The sequence below is a fragment of the Dermacentor silvarum genome, chromosome 3 (genome assembly GCF_013339745.2).
Source record: "Dermacentor silvarum isolate Dsil-2018 chromosome 3, BIME_Dsil_1.4, whole genome shotgun sequence".
In the NCBI taxonomy this organism is placed as follows: Eukaryota; Metazoa; Arthropoda; class Arachnida; order Ixodida; family Ixodidae; genus Dermacentor; species Dermacentor silvarum.
The window spans coordinates 151,184,261-151,205,069 of record NC_051156.1 but is presented as its reverse complement, the minus strand read 5'-3'; the positions used below and the strand labels follow the sequence as shown (position 1 = coordinate 151,205,069).

General features: G+C 48.1%; 1 protein-coding gene across 1 annotated transcript in view; it reads right to left on the bottom strand.

Annotated features, from left to right (window-relative positions):
- Positions 1-19,986, bottom strand: part of LOC119445928 (aromatic-L-amino-acid decarboxylase-like) — a 141,746-nt gene extending 121,760 nt beyond the window's left edge. The window contains exon 1 of the mRNA XM_037710233.2: positions 19,909-19,986. The gene's annotated coding sequence lies outside the window, so the exon portion shown is untranslated. The remainder of the gene's footprint in view (positions 1-19,908) is intronic.
- Between the last annotated feature and the right edge of the window lie 823 nt (positions 19,987-20,809).

Sequence of the window (20,809 nt, the reverse complement as noted above, 5' to 3'; positions counted from 1 at the left end):
CGTCTATTTTTTCTTCGGTAGAATACCTTGTCCCGCCAGAAGCAGCCATACTAGCGAAGGGACTCCACGAAGGGACTCCACGTGGATATTCTTGGTTATCCTTCCGTACAGAGGCGCCGCTATTCCAGAAGCACTATAGAAGATGACAGTGAAGCTAACGCAGTCACAAGATGATGTCCCGGTGCGATCTCAAGTAATACAAAAATGTGCCGAAAAATTAGTTCCTGTTATCACATTTAAAAGGATCATGCGTACTGCGTACGGTACACCGCACTGTCATATCTTGATTTCGCCAGCCGAGAGGGGAAGGGGGATTGTTATCATCTTTAACTATGCCTCTTCCCTGTTGTCAGACTAAGTGCCGCACGCAAGAGCCCCGTCACATCAAGGAGGAGCTTTGCGCCGATCCTCACTCTCTTGCATGTGTAATCATGCGAACGACAATTAAAATTTGGAGTCGGATATCTCGGAGCACAGACACGCTAGAGGAATTCTTCCAAGTGAAACTGTGTAGAAACACGACTGCCTCTAACTTTTGAATACAAACATACACACTTACTGCAGTCAATAAAAATTATTCAATTTTAGTTAATTGGGCTGCTGACAGCGATAATTATCATCTCACTTTGTGTCCCCCTGGCCACATAACCTATTTGCACAGGTGGTCTTCGCGTGCCTCCCGGTGCCTAATTTTAAGAAAACCATAAAGCTTAATTTTGAATACCCGGTAAAAGTGTTAAGACAGTCAGCCAATAGACGTTCCTTTTTGTTCTCGATAATCGGGTGTCTGCTCTGCACGCTTCCTTCAGCTGTTACAGTGGCGACGAGGATGGATCCCGGTTAGGCACAGTTCAATTTTGAGACCGGAAAGATGGCATCTCGACCCTCTGCTTTTGACGACGTCGTGAGTACCTGGATCACGTATCGAGTTCGGCTAGAAGCGTATATTGAAGGCAACGAGATTACAGACACTGGAAAACTTCATGCCCTGCTGATTTCGTCGTTGAATGACATCTCGTCCGGGTTCGGCAAGGGTGCCAACCGTCAGTTTCCATCAACTCCCTGACGTATGACGACGTCGTGAAATGCCTGGAGGAGCACTACAACCCTCAGAGCTACGAAATAGCAGCAAACTATTTGTATTTCTAAGCAGATAAGAAGAACAAGAAAGCGTCTGGGGACCTCGGAAGACTTGCCGAAAATGGTAACTTCCCGACGACGATGGAACATGTGTTGCGCAACCGCATCGTTTGTGGAATCTGGGACGAAGAAGCTCGCCATTGCTTACTGGCCCGTAGGCCCGTTTTCAGGGGCCGTTGTCGCCCTTTGGCAAGCTGGATATGAAGACGCACTTTGGATTAGCGATGGTTAGCAGTTCGCTGGTAGTGGTGAACTGTCAAGTGCCTCTCCTTTGCGGAAGTAAAACGATCGAGGCATTCCGCGAAGCATTCATGTCCCTTTTAGAGGGAGAAACGTCTTCCTCGGTAAATGTCGTCCACGTGGACACCCAGTTAGGCGCACTCCATGGTAAATTTCCGGACCTTTTTAAGGCGAAAACCTTATATGCCACATGAACTGGAAAATCCGGCGAGCGTCCGACGTTAACATCCGATGGCAAGAAAACCCACGTGACCAAGTGATGACGTCACGTTCCCGGCGCTGGACCTGCTGCGGCTCGCACTGCGAAATCCCACGGTGAACAGATACGGCGTCGGAGGGACGCCGTGGCTCACACCCAAAAAAAATTGACTTTGCCCAATTCGAAAATCGACTTGACCCACGCTCAAAACCGACCTGGCTCATTCCCAAAATTGACTTGACCCACCGCCAAAATTGGGGTGCCCCCCTCCCAAAACTGACATTGCCTGATTCGAAAATAGAGTTGACCCCCGTTCAAAACGTACCTGGCCGACTCCCACAATTGTCTTGGCCCACCCCCAAAATTTGAGTGGCCAACCCTCAAAAGTGACTTTGCCCAATTCAACGAATGGGTGACCCACGTTCTAAACCAGCCTGGCCCACTTCCAAAATTGACTTGGCCCACATACTCCCGAAATTTCAGTGGCCAACCCACAAAATTTACTTGGCCCAATTCGAAAATTGAGTTGACTCATGCTCAAAACCGACCTGGCTCATTCCCAAAATTGACTTGACCCACCGCCAAAATTTCAGTGGCCCACCCACAAAAGTTACTTGGCCCAATTCCAAAATTGAGTTGACCCATGCTCAAAACATACCTGGCCCACTCGCATAACGTCATGGGATATAGCCGTTCTACACGAAGTTTACCCCGACGTATATCGCGACGTCGCCTGCCCGTCCTGCGGACAGACCTCTGCTCTAACACACATGCCCTGGAAGTGCGGGTCAAGATACCCCATGTTCAGCAAGGAGGAGTGGGACTCATTCTGCGCAGCCCCGCTCTAGACAAGCAAATCTTGGCTGTCCGGCGTGCCCACGACGTCATGTGACAAGGTCACGTGGCGTGGACGTTGATAATGCTTTCGCATTAATGCACGTAAGGAGACTTAAGTGCCTCTGTAACTTTTGAGAAGCTCGGGTGCTAAAAGGGGCCACCAGTGAAACTGTACCTTGAGGAAAGAGTTCAACCCCAGTTTTGTAAGGCTCGGACAGAACCGTATGCCATGATAGCGCGAGTGTGGGCCGAAATCGACCGACTCGTAGGAAATGGAGTGCTGTCACCTGTCCGCGTGGCTGAATGGGCAACGCCAGTAGTGCCTGTAGCGCAGAACGTGGACATCCGGTTGTGTGGAGATCTTAAACTAACTGTTAATCCAGCGTCACGAGTAAAGCCGTAGCCTCTAGCAAAAAATCGACGACATATTTGCAGCGCTGTCTGGAGGCGAAGTGTTTAGGACGCTCGACTTGCACAACGTATACAGCTAGCTTCCCCTTGATGAAGACGACGAGAAGACAGCTGTGCTGAACATGCACAAAGGCCGTTTCTGCTACAACCATTTAGCGTTCGGCATTTCTTCAGCCCCAGTGCTGTTGCAGTGTCGCATGGAGGCTGTGCTTCAAGGCCTACCTGGGGTGAAATTTTACCTGGGCGATATTATAGTAGCAGGAAAAACGCACGACACCATGGTCCTGCGGCAACTGTTACACCGACTAAGGGAGAATGGTCTCTAGCTAAACCGGGAGAAGTGCCGGTTCCATGAAAATTAAGTGTCATTTTTGGGACACCGAATCGATGCAAAAGGCCTACTTCTTGGCTAACTACGGCAGTCCCCCGGAGTGGGTATGAGCCAGTATTTGGAGACAAGAACAAGAGGCCTTCACCCTCTGCAGGAGTTTTCTAAGTTTATGAATAATCCATCTGAAAATTTGTTTTAACCTTTAGTTGTCTGATGCTTTGTTTCGAATGTGTGCCTTTTGCTCCTTTTGGTATTTTGTTATATCAAACCAGTGTGGCCAATCCCCCTTACGGGTAGGAGCCATGTTTCGAGGCAACAACTAAAACAATTTGGAGGCAGTGCTAGCGGCACCGACACATACTTCAGCAAGCTAGCTAAGATTATTCTTAGGACTGGTCACGTACTACTCAAAATTTCTGCTGAACGTGCCCTCGACTTTGGCTCTGTTGCATCGCCTGCTCTCTAAAGGATCGTTATGGTGCTGGGGGTCCGCTCAGGTGACGGAATTCGAGAAAACAAAGCGCGCCGTGCGCGAGGCCAACTTACTCGCCCATTACGATTCCCAGAAACCCCTGCGGCTAGGAACTAGGAACTGTTGCGTCCCGCCGCATCAGCGGGGTAGATCATGCCATAGTGTTTCGCTCAAGAACGCTGAGGTTACCAGGGTTTGGGATTCTGTTCGGCAAACGATTGACTCTGATGACCGATCACATGCCTCTGACTGGTTTGTTACGTCCAGGCAGACCAATTCCTCAAATGGCAGCTGCAACAATTCAACGTCTAGCGCTGCTCTTAGCTGCTTATCAGTACGATTTTGAATACCGAAAAGGGGAGCTAATTGCAAACGCTGACGCACTGAGCCGATTGCTTTTGCCGGAGCGTGATAGTGGCAGTGAAAATGATCTGGCAGAGTATTCCCTGCACGCGCAAGCGTTGGGGGATGTCGCTTTATCTGCGCTGAAAATGTCAGACCAAGCCAGCAACGACTTGCTCCATCAAATGAAGACGTGGATCCTGCGAAAGCTCGCCAAGGCGTCTTGGCATGAAACAACCGTGGTACCAACCGTATTTTACACGCAGGCATGAATTATCTGTGAGTTAGTGACTCACCCACTGGGGCCATCGCGTAGTTTTGCCCGAAGCAGCACAGGCATTTGTTTCGAAAGAGCTGCATGACACGCATCCTGGCATGACTGCAGTGAAGAACCTCGTGCGCTCTATCTTCCGGTACCCAGGACTAGACAATGTTATTGAGAAGCTGGCAAAAAAAATTGTCTACAATGTGTGCAATGCTTGCCCATGCCCACTGCACAAGTTCCGGCAAACTGACCGAAAACAAACCGACGTTGGTGCCGTCCATACATAGATTGTCCGCATCCCTTGGAAGACAATATGATCTTCGTTCTCATCGATGCGCAGACTACATGAATTGAGGCGGTGTCTCTGAGGACGGTCACGGCAGCAATCACGGTACATGCAGTCATGCACTCCGGGTCATCTTCGCACGATTTGGCTTACCAATGACGGTCGTGTCAGCTAATTCATCAATCCAGAGACAGCGCGGCTCTTCCGGAAAAACGGCGTGCGTCATGTAACTGCCCTGTACTATCAACAGGCTGACGGAATGAGCAGTACGCACTAGAGCACTGCATGGTCTCGGGCTTACCCGAAAGCCCGGGCCCGGCACGGCCCGTGGGCCGGGCCGGGTAGAACAGTTTTTTCGTGGGCTCGGGCCAGGCTCGGGCACGGCGTGTGCTTTTTGACCCGGGCCCGGGCTGGGCTTGGCTTTTTGACGCGGGCCCCGGCCGGGCTCGGGCTTTCTGGTGGTGTGCATGTAACGTGCAGCGAGTTATTCTCAGGCATCTCAACTCTGAAAAACATTATTTTTCGGTCTCGGGCCGGGTTCGGGCCGGTTTCGAGTCGGGCTCGGGCCGGGCTCGGGCCTAAAGTAAAGGGGTGGCAGGCCGGGCCGGACGGGTAACGTAGTTTATTTACCCGGGCGAGACCCGGCCCGGGTCTCGCCATAAATGTTTTGATCGGGTTCTAGCGGGCAGGCCAACGTAAAAACGTGCTGAAAAAATCGGCCCGTGCAGTGCTCTAGCAGGCACCATAAAAGAGGGCTTAGAGAAGAAGCAGACAAGAACTTTGCAAAGTCGACTCGCCAAGTTCTTTTTTTTTAATGCGCAAGCATTCTTTAGCGTGTACCCCAGCCCCGTCACACGAAAAGTGTAATGCCTTGTATCTGTACAAAAATGCGGAATTTGCAAAGTTAAGACATTTAATCATTTTAATAGTGTAAATGTAGATGAATGATAGCTTTATAAGCGATAAGGAACTCAAACAATAATAAGAAAATTGACCACACGGGATACCCATAGGGATACATAGGGCCCTATAGAAAATGCATGGATAAGATTAAAGTAGGGTGGTCTAACTGAAATTTGGTGGTGGGTCAACTGTAAATTTGGAGGTAGGCCAACTGAAATTTGGGGGTTGGGCAACTTGAAATTTATAGGTAGACCAACGGAAATCTGGGGGTAGGCCAGCTTGAAATTTGGGGGTGGATCAACTTAAATTTGGGGTTGGGCAACATGAAATTTGTGGTGAGCCAACAAGAAATTCGGTGGTGGGCTGACTTAAATTTGGGTGGGCCAACTTGAAATTCGATGGTGGGATAACTTAAATTTGAGGGTGGGCCAACTTAAATTTGAGGTTGGGTCAATTTGAAATTTGGGGTGGGTCAACTTAAGTTTGGGGGTGGGCCAACTGAAATTTGGGGGTATGTTTACACATGCTTAGACAACTTCGGTAGAATTTCTGTGTTCTTTTTTTTACATTAAAGGTTCACGCCGACCCGAGAAGGCCAGTCAACTGCAGAAATGCTCATGGGATTGCAACCATGGACTCGCCTAAGCACCTATTTGGCAGAGGAGAACGAGGCGGAGGAGAATGCTACCACCAACAGTATTCAGATTCCCGGAGTGCAACCGTTCAAGCTAGGAATGTACATACGTGTGAACTCGGCAGTATAATCAGCCTGGTCAAAGGTGGCTACCTGGGAACGTGTCGACAATCCGGTGTATAGGCGTCTGGTAACAGAAGACCCGCTAACTGGGGTGCAACGAAAGTACGTCGATCAAGTGCAGCCATGGGAATCGCCGACGCCGGATTGCGAAATGCAGTCCGCATTGAAACAAGCCCAATATAGGAAAGGGCACACTCACCTTGCGAAATCAAATCAACAAGCAGTCAATCCTCACAGGACTGTCGGCCTTCAGTTGGTAATAAAGCAGTGAGAGGTTGTGCCGAAGCGACACCAATCCGGTGTCAATCGCAACCGATTCTATGCTCCAACGCTCAACCCACGCCCATAAGCCTCCGCACAGGCTACAACTATAGGGAGAAGGAAGAGCTGTATCATAGATCGCCAGATGCACGCGCGGTGAACACTTCAATTATACTACGTGCCTGCAAGCTTTGTAGCTGCGCATGCGCCACCGTCATGGCCAGAGTATACAAGTGCCACGATAGTTTTTCAATAAACGTGCTTTCTTGCTCCCGATAAACGGGTGCCTGCTGCGCATGCTTCCTTCCGCTACTACAAAGGATATAACGCAAATCACGGGCGCGCATTCTACAAAGCGTCCACAGTCTCTCTCTAACGTGTAACAAGCTTTGGGCACTTTGGGCACGCGTTAGAGAACACCAAGTGGTCAAAAATAGTCCGAAGCCCTCAACTACGGCTTCTTTTTCATAGTCCTTGAGCTGATTTGGGACGCTCAACTTCATAAATTTCGTTTTAATCGCATCGCAAGTTGCACGATCCTCAGTTTTGTTTCAAGTAACAAGTCAAGCTTGTAGTGAAGATGAAGAACCTCCAGTGCTGAAAGGAGTGGGTTGCGTGCTCTCGGAGCCACTCAATGATAGTTATCTCGCACCTGGGCGCAGTCGTAAGAATTGTTCGAAGGGAAACAACCTCTATAAGCCTAGCGACGATAACGCTCAGAACCATTCTGGCTGCTTGCCTGCTACAGGCATCACCACACGGTCCATATAGACAGCTCTATATGGGAGCGCAGTGAATTGCACGCACTTAAATGCTGTAACATTTGTTACGTAGATCTTATGCCTTCGCTTTACCTGCAGCGTGAATGGACAGCCCTGCACTAAATCTTTTCACATGTGTGTCCACAGCCACTTATAAATATGAATTATTGTTAATAGATTTGAAAACGTAATTACAATGGAAAGAGACATATGTAAAAGAAGAAGCAAGCTGGAAACTGCCTCCGAAATGGGCACGCCTGCCTACTTTTTAGGAAAGGTGGGATATAAATTGAAGATATAGAGAAGGAATGGGGGATGAAAGAAGAAAATGACAGATCACAGAAACATAAACAAATTTGAAGCTAAAGTGTGAAGCAATTTTGAAATATGACTAATTCTTTATTTTCTATACACATTTATAACATCACGACGCAATATCTGTATCTCGCAGTAAACGTCACACAACCTAAATACACCATGGCAGTTTAGATGCATATCAGCTCAGCTTATGTACAAAGAAATCGAATATTAGAGTTATACGGGGTGATCATTTTTAGACTTTAAAGAATTTTTAGATACTGCCAATGGCAGACAGCATAATTCTAGCCCTGGAGCTGGATTATTCAGAGGTGGACATTACTTGTACGAGAAGTCAAAACACATAATCGACCAATTGACGAAAATTCACTACCTAACTAATTAATTTACGGCACATATTGCAGTTTACAAATTATAGCCGGTGAGTTCGCAAGGCCCATCTACATAGAAAACGTTTTGAGGATGGCACGTGTTTCGAAGTATGCACCATCGAACTCGCGCTCAAAATGCACTGTTGTTCCACTTAGTTGTTAACAAAACGCTTTTTTATGCATTGATGCACAAAGGTAACTGGAACACCCATGTGCTTAGTCGCGAATTTTGGCAATGAAAGCCTAGAAACTGGTGTCACCCTGAATATTCATTCTAAGTGGATACGCCTTGCAAACTCACCGGCTACAATTTCTAAGTTGTTATGTGTGCCGTGAATTAATTAAAAAGTCCATTAATATATTTGTGTTAATTAGTTGAATGTGTGCTTCATTGCTTAGCGCAAGTAATTTCCGCTTCTTTGAATAAACCAGCTCAAGGAATAAGCATCTGCCACAAGGGATTTAAAAAATATCTGTAAAGCTTAAAAATGATCACCCCGTATAACGACAGCGAGATGTCACTAACACGTGTGTTCCCTTTCTGTTGAATAAATTTAACCTCAAAAACTTCAGGTCTTGCCGTTGCAGAAAATAGCGCCCCCTCCTCTTCGCAATCACTTTGTCTCTTTTCTGCGGCTGCCTAAAATCCGCAAGCCGTGAAGTCGTGGCTCACATTCGCCAGCAGTGACACGTGCACTAAGCGCACGTTCACGAGTGCACCCGTTCGTCCCGTCTGTACAACGTAAATGCTTGCCACAGGTATTAAGGAAATTCTGCGTATCAATCACATCAATGGAACATTTCGGCCTTCTGTACTTATTTTGGCCGCCTTTCTTGGGCAGGTATATAGTCATGGTGCGAGATGGTACGGCACCGCTTCAATAGTATTTTGGGCGCACGGGAAAATCATCGGTGCATCTTCCCGACTCGCTACCTACTTGCAGTGGGTCATCTGTGGAAGATAAGGCGTTACGTATATGTCTCCGTTCGCATCGCGTTAAATTTAATGATAACAGATGCACCTACTAGCCCAACTAGAAGGTTTACTCAACTTAATACATTCAGGATGTGTCTTCCACGAGTACTTCCAGTTCATGGCGACCTGAACAAAATGGCGGGGCCCTTTGAAAAACAGCCCTAGCAAAATTTTACAGCAACTTTCACCCTTGTAAGTGTCATGAATTCAATTTAAGTATACAAAATGGCGCATTTGCGGAAGACGAAGTTGAGGGGATCGGCTATGTTTCATTTTCTTTATCTTAATTTATATCGAACTGTATGGAGCTTTGAACTAGTCAAGTTGGTTTGAAAAAATGCATCTTGTCGCAGTCCTTCTTTCTTTATCTTGACAGAATGAAAATAAGCTTGATTTGATTTGATTTGAACTATACCCGTTTCTTGGCAAATCCCCAGAGGGGGTATGTACCACTAACTTCTAGGTTCTACATCTACATCTACTCAGGTTACTGTCAGTTTGGCGAAGCCTTGTATTGACCCACTGGCCACGGTATTGTACTGATCCACTCGCCTTGCTCGGCAGCCCAAGGACATGGCGGTGTCATTGCAGTGCATGGGGACTTCGTCTTTTCAAGAACCGACGATCGAGCCAAACCAACCACGCAGAAATGCTTCCTATTCACTTTGCCTGAAGAGGCTATTGCCGACAATGTCACTGATGCCGTCGAGGACGTCGCGGATTCCTGAGCCTTGGGTACCAGGGATTTATGAAGCTTAGCGCGGTCATTTGGACATCTATAGTAGAGCTGAAAACATTGCTCCTCGAGAAGACATCCTTTGCAATGGTGAGCCAGTCTTTATTGTCCAGCTTAAAAATCGCGACTGTTTATGTGACGCTCTAGCTTCCGTGTTTCACTGATCGTGGGATACAGTGCTGTGTGTGGCCCTTGCCTTTTTTCGGCAAAGTGCTGTTGAATTGGGGAGTATCGTTATAAAAACAGCTCTCTGAAACAGGGTCGACGGTAACTCGCATCGAAATGCCAAAGCAGATGCCCAACTTCATGAGTGCTGTTTTGTGATTCCTGTGCAGTTTAAAGCACCACGTCTTCGACAAGGACGGCCAGACGCTCCGGTGCAATCGTTCTAGCGTGTTCGGGTATTCAATGGAAGGCTTTTAAGCTCCCTGTAGACGTTGCTGTAACGACCATGCAACTGTGGACAATCTCAGGACGCACTTGTACGTAGCAGTGGTTGTGATGACACGTCCGGGGGCTATAAACACAGCTCTTGTTGAAGAGTACAGCGATAGAGTTTGCTTCGAATGAGCTGGGACACTCTTCATCATCATCTGAACAGCCTCTCGCGTCACCTGAGGAAGACCACCCCACGACTACAGGTGGCTGTGGCAGGGCCGTCGTCTTAAGACCTTGCAGCTCTGTCAAGCTCATCATAAGGTTCATTCAACTCAAGTGCTAGCGACGTTGTTGAGGACGTCCATGCTGTTCTTCGGTAGCAGTCAGTTGAGCCGTATAACATGGTCAGTCTGATAAGTGCTGCAGCGTGTGATCAGCATGGCACATCTTTCAAAGGGGGCTGCTGGCGCAAGCAGCCCCAACAATACAGGACTTGATCAGACTGACCGACAATTGACTGGATCACCACCTATGAGGGCGATAATAGACTCGTCAACTCAATCAACCAAGTTGTGGTCCTACTTGCTCTCTCGGTAAGTACAGACGTTGATACACTAGGCCCGGTCAACGGCAAAGCCTATCTTTCGTCCCATCTGAGATGGCAAATTCTCAGATCATAGTAGTATTTCTGTCAAAAAGCTCAATGTTCAACGTTTTTGGAATACCGACATAACGGGGTTCTGCACTGTGCTTGCGCTCAAGATGTTGACGTTTTCTTACAGGAATGGAGGCGGGGGGAGGTAATTTTCGTGCACTCCAAGATGTTCAAATTTGCCAGGATGGGTTTTCTGTTTGCAATTTCGTTGCTTTTTATGCATGAGCTTTAAGTGCGAAAGTTCTTTTTATTATATAAGCATATCGGCGAATAACACATTGCGCTTTTAGAAAAGAAGGCCACGTGTTAGCGGTTGATTTCGTTTCAAAGAGAGACGTGTTAGGACTATGGAGGTGTATGCTCCGCGGAGCATACTCCCACTCGAGTGGTTTCGTTTTTAATCACTAGTTAGTTATTAGATAGTGATCGCACTTTCTTGGCTGTGTATTTGAAATGTGTGCTCTATCCCATCCGCCATTTTTGTGAACCGAGGCAAGGGCGGCCTTGGATTGGTGCACCTGCGTTGAGAAATCCAATTGAACAGCTGCACCCGGTTACGCGGGAGTTCAATTGCATGGTAGCGTACTTACTTCTACGTAGGTGTGCCGGGTTTCTAATAGTAGACTTTACCACTTCTACATTGCTGCTGACCAAAACTTTGAAAAGTTTAATAGTACCGAGGTTTCCGCCTGGCACGTCGCCTCTTTCTTATCAATATCTGGCCTCTTCCCAGTGATATTTTGACCGGAGAGTAACGCGGTGTGACATGGGGCATGTGAATGCACAACCGTCGCAGCATTTTGGCATCCAGCTGCTCCCCGCGTGAGCCTTGAACATTCGTTTTCTGCGTTGTAGTTCAGCACCGGTGGGGTCTGCTGTTAAAGGGAACACACACACGTGTTGAGCACGTCCATTTTTTTTTCCTCTGGGAAGCTTATAATGTCCCAGTTTGCAGCAGATTTCATGTAGTTGATGGCGCTGACACTTTTCTTCAAACCTCCGCAGTGCATTGACATGGCTTCAGCCGGAACTTGCAGCTAAAGCACCAGTAAAGTGAGAGCTGCACAGTAACCGGTGGCGCGACCTTCTGGTGCAAGAGGGGCGCGTATACCTATAGGCTCGCCTCCTAAAGCACTTAAATGACACGCTCCCATTAATTCGTGCTATGAAACGTAGTGTTCCCCTCGCGTTGGTTTGTCATGCAGTTTTACGTGAACCAATTGAGTGCCCGGTATCATCCTATCCTGAGGCATTCGCCTCGTGCGACGATCCAGCCGTGCTACAGTTCGAGGTCTACCATTTGTCAATCACTCAACTCTCAGGCATGTGCGTGATGGCCGCTCGAAAGCAACTGACTATAAGACAGTGTCATTCGTGACGCTTTGGTAGCCCAAGAAGTGCGAGGGCTGGCGACATTTTCTCTGAGCTTGTGGGACAGTGTTCTTTCTCTCGTCTGCATGTACTCCTATTGGTGGCGCAGTGTTAGCCGATCGAATGTAGCCTGAATCATCGCTTCCTGTCCGTACCAGCTTCAGTCGAGGACCTTTATAGGACGATGCGAGGCATGAATACTGTCTCGATATTTGGCCCAGACGGTATAAAAGCCGACTTTTACCCCACTTTTCTTTATAAAAAAAAAGTAAATTTCTGTCCATGGTAAATGCCCTCCGGTTCTATGACGTTCGTACCAGCTCTTTTCAGGCAGGAGGGTCACGTCATAGTGCAGTTAGAAATTTGCGGTGAACAATCGGATCCGCGTCCTTGGCACCTGGTAATGTTCCCGAATGCGCATTAGCTACTTTGTATTAACTTTACTTGTCAAGCGATTAAACATTGTATTGGTAGAGACGATCAGCCTAACCCAAACAGGAAGTCTAGCGAACAGGCCTTTATGGGACGCTCGCGTTTTATTTCTTGTGACTCGTGAAAGTTTAGAAGATAAATCTTCACCTTCATTCACGATGGTCGGGCTTTCTCTCCCATAGTTCAATCAGTTCGTTTTTTACCATACTATGGTATTGCAACACACCAACTTTTGTTCATGTGCTGTGGGCACCAACCTCTTTCAGACTATAGTTTTTCGCTGTCTGCTGCTCTTGTAAGATACGAGTTTTCGTATCTTTTGGATCAGCGGAGTTCAGGAGAAAATTGTTTTAGAACATACTCATTGCATTTCTGCCTTCTGTTATCCTGCCTAAGAATTCCTCTTCGGTTAGCATCTGCTCATAAAATGTCAAATGATGATGTCGACGAAAGAGCAATGAACAAAGCGGATGAACTTTGCATAATATCCTGATCAAGTAAGCGACATAACAGGGAAACTTCAGGACACTGTGTCTTAATTCTCTCAATTTACAAGCATCTCAGGCGATGTTCACACGTGTCCTCGCACACGACTGTGAAAAAAAAAAGGGTCTCCTGTGAGAAGAGCTGGAAAAACCCACCGAGGGTCCTAAAGGCCTGAACGACAATACCTAAGTTCTTCCTTTTCTGTGTGTGTGTTTTTTTTTCTTTGACAAAAGGCAAAAAAAGGATAATGAAAAGAAGCAGGGAAGCAGGGGCGAATAGCATTGAGAGTAATTGCGTCTGACGGGGAGTTTAGATGCGCAGAAGTAGGGCGCGAAGCCGGCATTCCATAATCGATCGTGGGAGCCGCAGAGAGCCCACCGAGGGGTTCGGGCATATATACTGCGTGCGCCCCTAAAATGAAAGGGCCGCATGGCTCAAACCATAGGCTGGAGGCTGGAGCCCAATGCAGGTTTTCAGCAACGCGCGGGGCGTCGTGCCTCACCCGTCTACACGCTACATCGCCAGGCAAGGCCAATGGAGAAAGGGCTACTACTTGGATATTCTGTAGCGGTCTTGGGTAGAGATGTAAGCGGTTGAAAAAAACAAAACATTGACACTTTCGGGAAAAACTGTTATTTTTCTTTTTTTTTTGAACCAGGATAAAATTGAAAAAAAAAGAACGTGTAACACTGCAGAATACAGAACCTGCAAGGGAACTTCGTCTAAAGAAGCACAATGAATTTTCCTGCCGTAACGCCGGACAGTCGTGTTTTTCGACCCATGAGTTTGGGAGTCTGCGAAGCACCTGGATCCCTCCACGTGGTGGGAAGGACTTTGCCTCAACCAACCCTTGAGGCCCCTTGCCTGTCGCGTGGTGCAGATTCTCCCTTCTTCTGCCGCATGTGAAGGAAACTGGTCCGAGTTTGGAAATGTGCGCACCAAGCTACGCAACAGACTCCCAGGGGATCGCGTGCGAGAACTTGTGTACGTGCACTCGAACCTCAATGTCAGGAAGGCTTCGTACCCTGCACAGCGAAGCGCTGACGCGTCACGCGGGAATGAATCGAACACAGAGTGATGCAAATGTCCGTCTTGATGCTTTGATGTGAAACCAATGCCTTGACCTGAAGTCGTGCCTAGATTTTGAACCCGGAGCGTGGAGAAGTATGAAAAGGAATCACTGGCGTAGTACCACTGGTTTATATGTGGATTTATATGTGGGGTCGTCTTCCACCGGCGGCAAGTTGATTTTTCGTCAACTTTCATTTATCTTTAGCAATTCTACACTTCAATTAAAACTACAAATAATTTCCCCTGAGCTCGCCTTGGTTTCATATGATTCTGACTAACAAAAAATAGGGTGCCTCGGTTCCTCTTCTTCACGTGCAAAGCTTTATATTTACCAACGTCTCGAGTGGGAGTTGTAATTAATTATGTCCTTGCAAGGGCTGTAGACGCGTTCAACGTCAACCGTTACGTTTCGTACTGCTCCGTACATGCACCCCTACTTGTTATTTCACCTGCACCTCGAGACCAACAGCGTCTCGGTATGTAGAATGTGATGGCAGCTGTCGCGGGTATGGATATACTCCGATGTGCAGCGGCGACGCTCATTCACTTCGTTCAAGGAATGAAGTTAACTTAATTCACTGCCACGTTTTGTTTCAACATAAGAAATATCATCACATGCAATCATCAAATGGTATCAATGTAGCTTCTATACGGCGTAACATTGTGTCTACATTCATGTAACATCGCACATACTATAGTCAACGCATTTAGCACTAACACTAGCACGTACGTCAAGTAAGCTTCTCGTTCATGCACTGATTCCCACAGAGCGTGGGATCCGCGCAATTTTTATGGACTTTTCATATATGCGTTACAAAGTTACAGATCGGATCTGCATATAATATGGACCAACCACATCTCGGTACAGCAGACGCTGCCTGTCAGCTGAGGTCTAGTCTAGAACAATTAGTCGGGACCCCCCGGGAACCGAAATTTTTAACTCGTCCATGCCCCACCCTAAACGTTTTCGTTCCGATCATTGGTGACTAGCTGTAAAAATCAACCGTCAGTTCGCCAATCATCCAATCAGTTTGTTCTAAGTTATGTTGCGTGAGTGGACCTTCAGTTCCAATCATTGAACCAATCATTGAGCTTGGCCCAAGGCCGCGTTTTTTTAACGCTGTTTTCAGTGTGGAAAGCTCACTATAAATACACCATTCAAAACTACTACCCCGGAGACAGCCACAATTGTCATATTTCTAGTCATTTCCAAGAAAAAGCACGAAAGCGAAGATGATGATCAGCAAAATTTACGTGCAAAGTGTGGACGAAAGGTGTTCTCGAAATAGAGCTCAAGATCACAATATCCCCATGAAAGGAAACGCTCGGCACCGTAAAAACACTGCCCGCCCATCACCGAGCCTGTCAGCGAGGCGCCGCGAGACAAACCTTCGCTGTGCAAACGTCCACTACAGTGTACTAGAAGAGTACACTGTACGTCCACCTTGCTTCTCAAGTGTGCGGCGAAAAACTACACCCGGGCTCGGCATGGGCTCCTTGTCGAAACCGTTCGTGCCTCGAGCAACTTGCCAGGATTGGCGTGCCTGTCAGACCAGCGATGGCAAACGTAGAAAAAAAAATTTGCCGTAGTTGAACGCGATTAAACAAAGTTTGTCGAACGACAGCATGGTTTTGCTTGCATTTGGAAAGGACACAGACGCTGCTCGGCGCCGTCCTGCATCTACAATTGCACCGCAAGACAACACAAACGCTGCTCGGCGCGGCAGCAGCAGCGAGCGAATTGACCTTCCTGCTGCGTCTCGCTTCAACGCGAACTAATAAGCGTCGAAAGCACAACGCATACGAAGCTACCCGCACTCGGCGCTCTTTGTCCACATTGCAGATCGCTTTCAAGATATGGGCGCCCACGCGGCATACGCACCAGCCACCGGTAGAGGCAGTCTAAGTCCCAGTTTGACCTTGGACTGAGCTTGAAGGTCAGATTTACGGAATCAGGCGCTTTCTGGGTTTGTACCTGGAGTAGTATATAGAGCTATCGCTCTAATAAGAATGGCAGCACCTGGGCCAGTCGTGCCCACGGGAATAATGGCCCGCGTTGAGATCAAAGCCATTCACGTCCTCGTTAATGACTCATGCTAGTTCCTAGTCGGGACACGCAGGAAAGACGCACACGCAGGCGCGCCAATCGTCGCGTGCTACGGAGGTGGTTCGTTCAATTAAGTTTAATCGGCACGATCACCTTCCTTGGCGCTCATCGGGCCTCTACGCGATGCACTGTACCTGTGGAGATAAGCCAGTCTCATACCCGAAAGTTGTGTTCTCTACGCTGAAGCCCCACGAAAGCTCTCACTTGCAATTAGAAGTTCGACGGAGCGCCATTTTGTCAGGTAAAAGCATCACTAATGGAAGAGATTACTGACCAATGTAAAAAAATATTTAAATTTGGGTGCCTGTACAGATCTCTTGTGCACAATGAGCCGATTCACGCAAGATTTGTTTATAGTATGCTTAATCATTCGTCTCAGGGTTCGAAAATACACGCTGTCCAGATTGCCTTGCGTAGGGAGCCTACATGCAACGCCGTTTAAAACGGCGTTGCATCCTGCTTAGCGCCCCCCGTTCTCTGCTTTTAGAAACTTTGCTTCAGAAATTTAACTAGCTGTGTTCAGCGATTGCGGATGTATTTTTGCTGATATGTTTCTTTCGGTGATAATGGCCTTTGTCCCGTCCCGGCTCACAGCATGACGCTTATTTTGAACGCGCCCTGCAATGAAATTTGAGGCCACGTGGTTCTTGGCAACATCGCTTTTATGTTGTTTCCGTCGCCTTTGAAGGTTTCCCGTTTCTCCAATGTAGATAATCTGCACAAGAAATAGTGTAAATCACTCCCGGATACCTTGAGCGAGGTCAAGGGTCTTTCACGTTGACAAGTTCATTAATTAGCTTTAATTTGATTGCGGATATGCATGTCTGTATATGCGCAATCTGTACGGCGTGGTTGGATATTTTAGAGAGCGGCTCGCCAATTTATTGAATGTAGGTATCCAATGCGTGTTCTAACTTCGAGCATCCTGGAGGGTCTTCTGCCCGTAGTCTTAGGTGCCGGCAGATCATGACTTGCCGAATCATCTCAGTGAAACGCGTCGGGTTCAACTCCTTCTTGGCTGCTTCTAGCTCATCTTTCAAATCTGTAGTCGTGGAGCAAGTGTTTATTGTTCGGTTTTTGACTGGCACCGTAACGACGCAGACGGGTACATATAAGTTTGAAGTTTACGTACCTACAAGAATGAGCCTGTTTTGTATAGGCGGTAAAATTCAGGCCAGCGTCGGAGAGCGAAAGCATATAGCGTCCAAGGAAGGAATCCTTCCGCCTCCTTCTTCATCTGCGGTAAGTTTGATGGAAGGCACCATATACTGTTCAGATGCGCAAAAAAAAATTTGTACGCAGTATTCTGCCAAAACTCAAGAACAGCCGAACACGCACCCAAGGAAGAAATTAGGTCAGGGCTACAGGGAACTCAGTGTCCTGGACTCAATCGCCACCATCGTCGACTGCCAAGAACCATGTGACATCAAATACCATCGCTGAACACGTTGGAAACACACGTCACGTAACAGACTTGGATGAGGCAAATGCCATTACCATGGAAAGGAACGTATCACCAAGACTACGTCTCGAATCGCTGATTAACCAAACCACAGGAAACACGTCAAACGTGACACAGGGCGATATGGACGACGTGCATTCTCAAAGCGTAGGACGAATGCTCAGCTGTATATACACGAAAATTTTAAACACATGCTTATTGTGAACAAGAAATCGCTAGAGGTTTCAACGTGCCAAGTTTTGTTTTTTGACTTTTTGACATTAGTCAATGGCCTGGTCTCAGCTCGCCGTAGACGATATAGTTCGGGGCCCCTCGTCGCAGTCACGTGTGGTCCTTACCACGGCGCTGGTGGTCTCCCCATATCTAACTTTCTGTTGTGCATGATAAGCTAGAATTGCTAGCTGCGTGTTAGACGCATAGTGTGAGTGCATCTTATTCTGTGCGCGCCGTCGAAGGCCTTTACTCGAGCTGCATCGGTCGGCGACAAGGTCGTCTATTCTGATACCTGAAGAACAGATGGCCTGCCACGCATTTAGACTGTTTTATAACCGCTTGGTGCAGCGGGCTTATATCTGCTATGAATTCGTTGCGGCGCGATGCAGCTGCGAATGAGGTTATTTTATGGAACAAAGCAGCTTTACGACGTCCTAGTCGCTTGAGTAGAACGGTGCGAATGTGCTCATGCAGAGGAATGCGTTACGCCTGCTGAGTTGTTAGGCTTCTTGCAATTACCACGCTCCAAGCATTGCGACTACCTTTTTATGCCATGGCCTTGAGCAGAATCATTGCCACTGCTTCCTGGCCAGCTAGTCAAGGTGGATGATGACTAGTGGGGCTCAGTGGCGCAAGGGCTGCAAATGTGGCCAAAGAGCGCCAAGGCGATGGTAGTGTGGATCTTAATGTGTACATTTACACGCCTAACGACCCGCATGTCGGGAGCAATCATTGCCCAGAGCGCACGTCTATCAGCTTTTCAAGGACAATAGGCGAAGCCGTTCGAACTCAGCATCCGCCGACGAATGCAGTCGGAGCAACTTCACGTGTTTCCTTGGCTAAGCTCAATTCACAGCCAAAGACCCGTATGCTGATTGTTAAAAGAAAAGTTGGAATAAGCGTTCGCATTTCAGGTTCACATTTAAACCGTATAAGCCCACGTATCGAACGGTTCCGAATGTTATACGGAGGCGATCTTTAGACTGCGAAAAATAAAGAAATTGAAAATAAGGTTTCACTCATGTACAGAGGTCCACACACTTGTCTAGAACACACTTCTGAGGGTCAAAGAAGCTATCAAAGCTTAAACCGACCACTAAGTCGAGAGAAATAAATGGAAATTGTAATTGTAGTCACGCAACCTCACATAAAGCCGATTTTCTGCCACGTGTCATCTTCAGATATCACCAGCGCAATCCTGAGAACGTGGTTTGCGCATTCTAGAGAAGTGTGTTGACCTCTGTACAATGCGGTCAAACACACTTCCTGAAGCATCTTCACCGTGAGCTGCCCGCTCATTCAATGTCAATTTTGCGAACCCTCAGACATCGCCTTGCCACACAAGACAGTATACTCATGCGTTGTTCAGAGTTCTGGAGGGCCCGCACTTGAACGCATCAACAACAGGGAATGATGTAGCCTGCGTCCGCAATCCACTGACACAGCGTAGCCCTGGAAGTCGTGGCGTCCTGCTGTTGACATCACGGCCAGTCTGGTTTCTGAATTATTCTGCGGCCAGAAGTAGAGGTTCTCTTTCGTAAAGACGCGAGTCCTACGGCGCTAAGCTACTGATATCCGACGATAACGCGCGAAAGACCAGCGATATCGTTTTATTTTTCAACTTGTTCCTTGTTTAAATATTTCCGTATGCTATAGACGTGTCTGCATCAGGGATCTTCACTTAAATACAGCGGTCTGTTCACTTCCGCGCTCATATACTTATCCATAATGCAGAATGCCCCATCGCCACCACCAAATCATGATTGCTTAGCCACAGACAGCTAAATATATTACTTTTTATTCTCGTCTTGCTTCGGATGTGTTCTTTATCGCTTTATAGCGCGCGAACTGGGGAGGCTCGTTGGCTGTAATTTTTGAGGTCCCGCAACTTTTTCTTGAGATTTCACGAAGCGTGTCAAAAGCCTGAACGGTCTAGACGAATCAGACTCCTGTCTATACCCACGTTCGCTTTCTATCTTTCTTTTTCTTTTTCATCTTTCTTCTCGACATCACGACATCACGACAGCCGCGCTGACAGGTTCAAACAGCTGTCGAAAACAATTGGAAGCGCCGCGGTGTACACGCGCAACGGCTGTACGGCGGCACGTGGAGGAGGCACTTGCTTACCGCTGCCGAAGAAGCTGCCGCAAGTCACCGCGGGTGAGACGACGACGCCACCGTGGCCGCGAGGGTAGAGTTCCGGTCTCTGGCGACGCGAGCACGCGAGAAATTAAGAGAGTTTGGACCACAGCAGCAGGTCGCTCCGAACACATTCCTCCCTTCGTATTCGCCACCCTCCTCCTTTTCCAAACCTCCTCGCTTATTTTTTTTTTATTATTTCCAACATACTCTCGTTCCTTTTTTTTCTTCCTCTCACGCAAGTCGAGGGCATTCCTCTCCTTCGCCTCGACGCTCGCTTCGAAGGGGGGAAAGGAAGTGTGAAGGCAAGCGCTCGTCAAAGCTGCAAAACACTCGCGAGATGAGCGGCCAAAAACAGAGCGCGCGTTGTACAGCGCTCTATAAAAGGCGGGCGGAGCCCGGGGCGCATTCGAAGGGCCCTCCGGGGTCCGCCATTGGACGACGAGGGACGGCCGGGCCCCCCTTCGGAGTGCGAATGGAAGAGGGAAGAGGAGCGCCTGTATAGGGAAGAGAGGGGGGGGGGGGGTCTGGAAGAAAGAAAGAAGGGGGGCCCCCGACGGCCATGGTGCGCGTGGAGGACTTCGGCGTCTTCTGGAACGATGCTCGCGCTGCCGGAGAGTGGTTTGGAAAGGGGCAGATGCCAGGCAGCCTGGGCACGGAAGAAGGCGGCTATGGTAAAGGGAAAGGGTGTGTTCGGGAGAGAAAAAAAAAGGGGGGGACGCGATAAACTATAAATGTACCGCTGCCCACCTTCATCATCACCTCCCTCTCCTCCTTCTGCCCACTGCTCCCTGTCTCTTCAGTGTGGACACAGCCGTGTATAGGAAAAAAGGGAGGGGAGTACGACGTGAGGCACCGCCGCTATGAGGGATACCGCCGCCAGCACCAC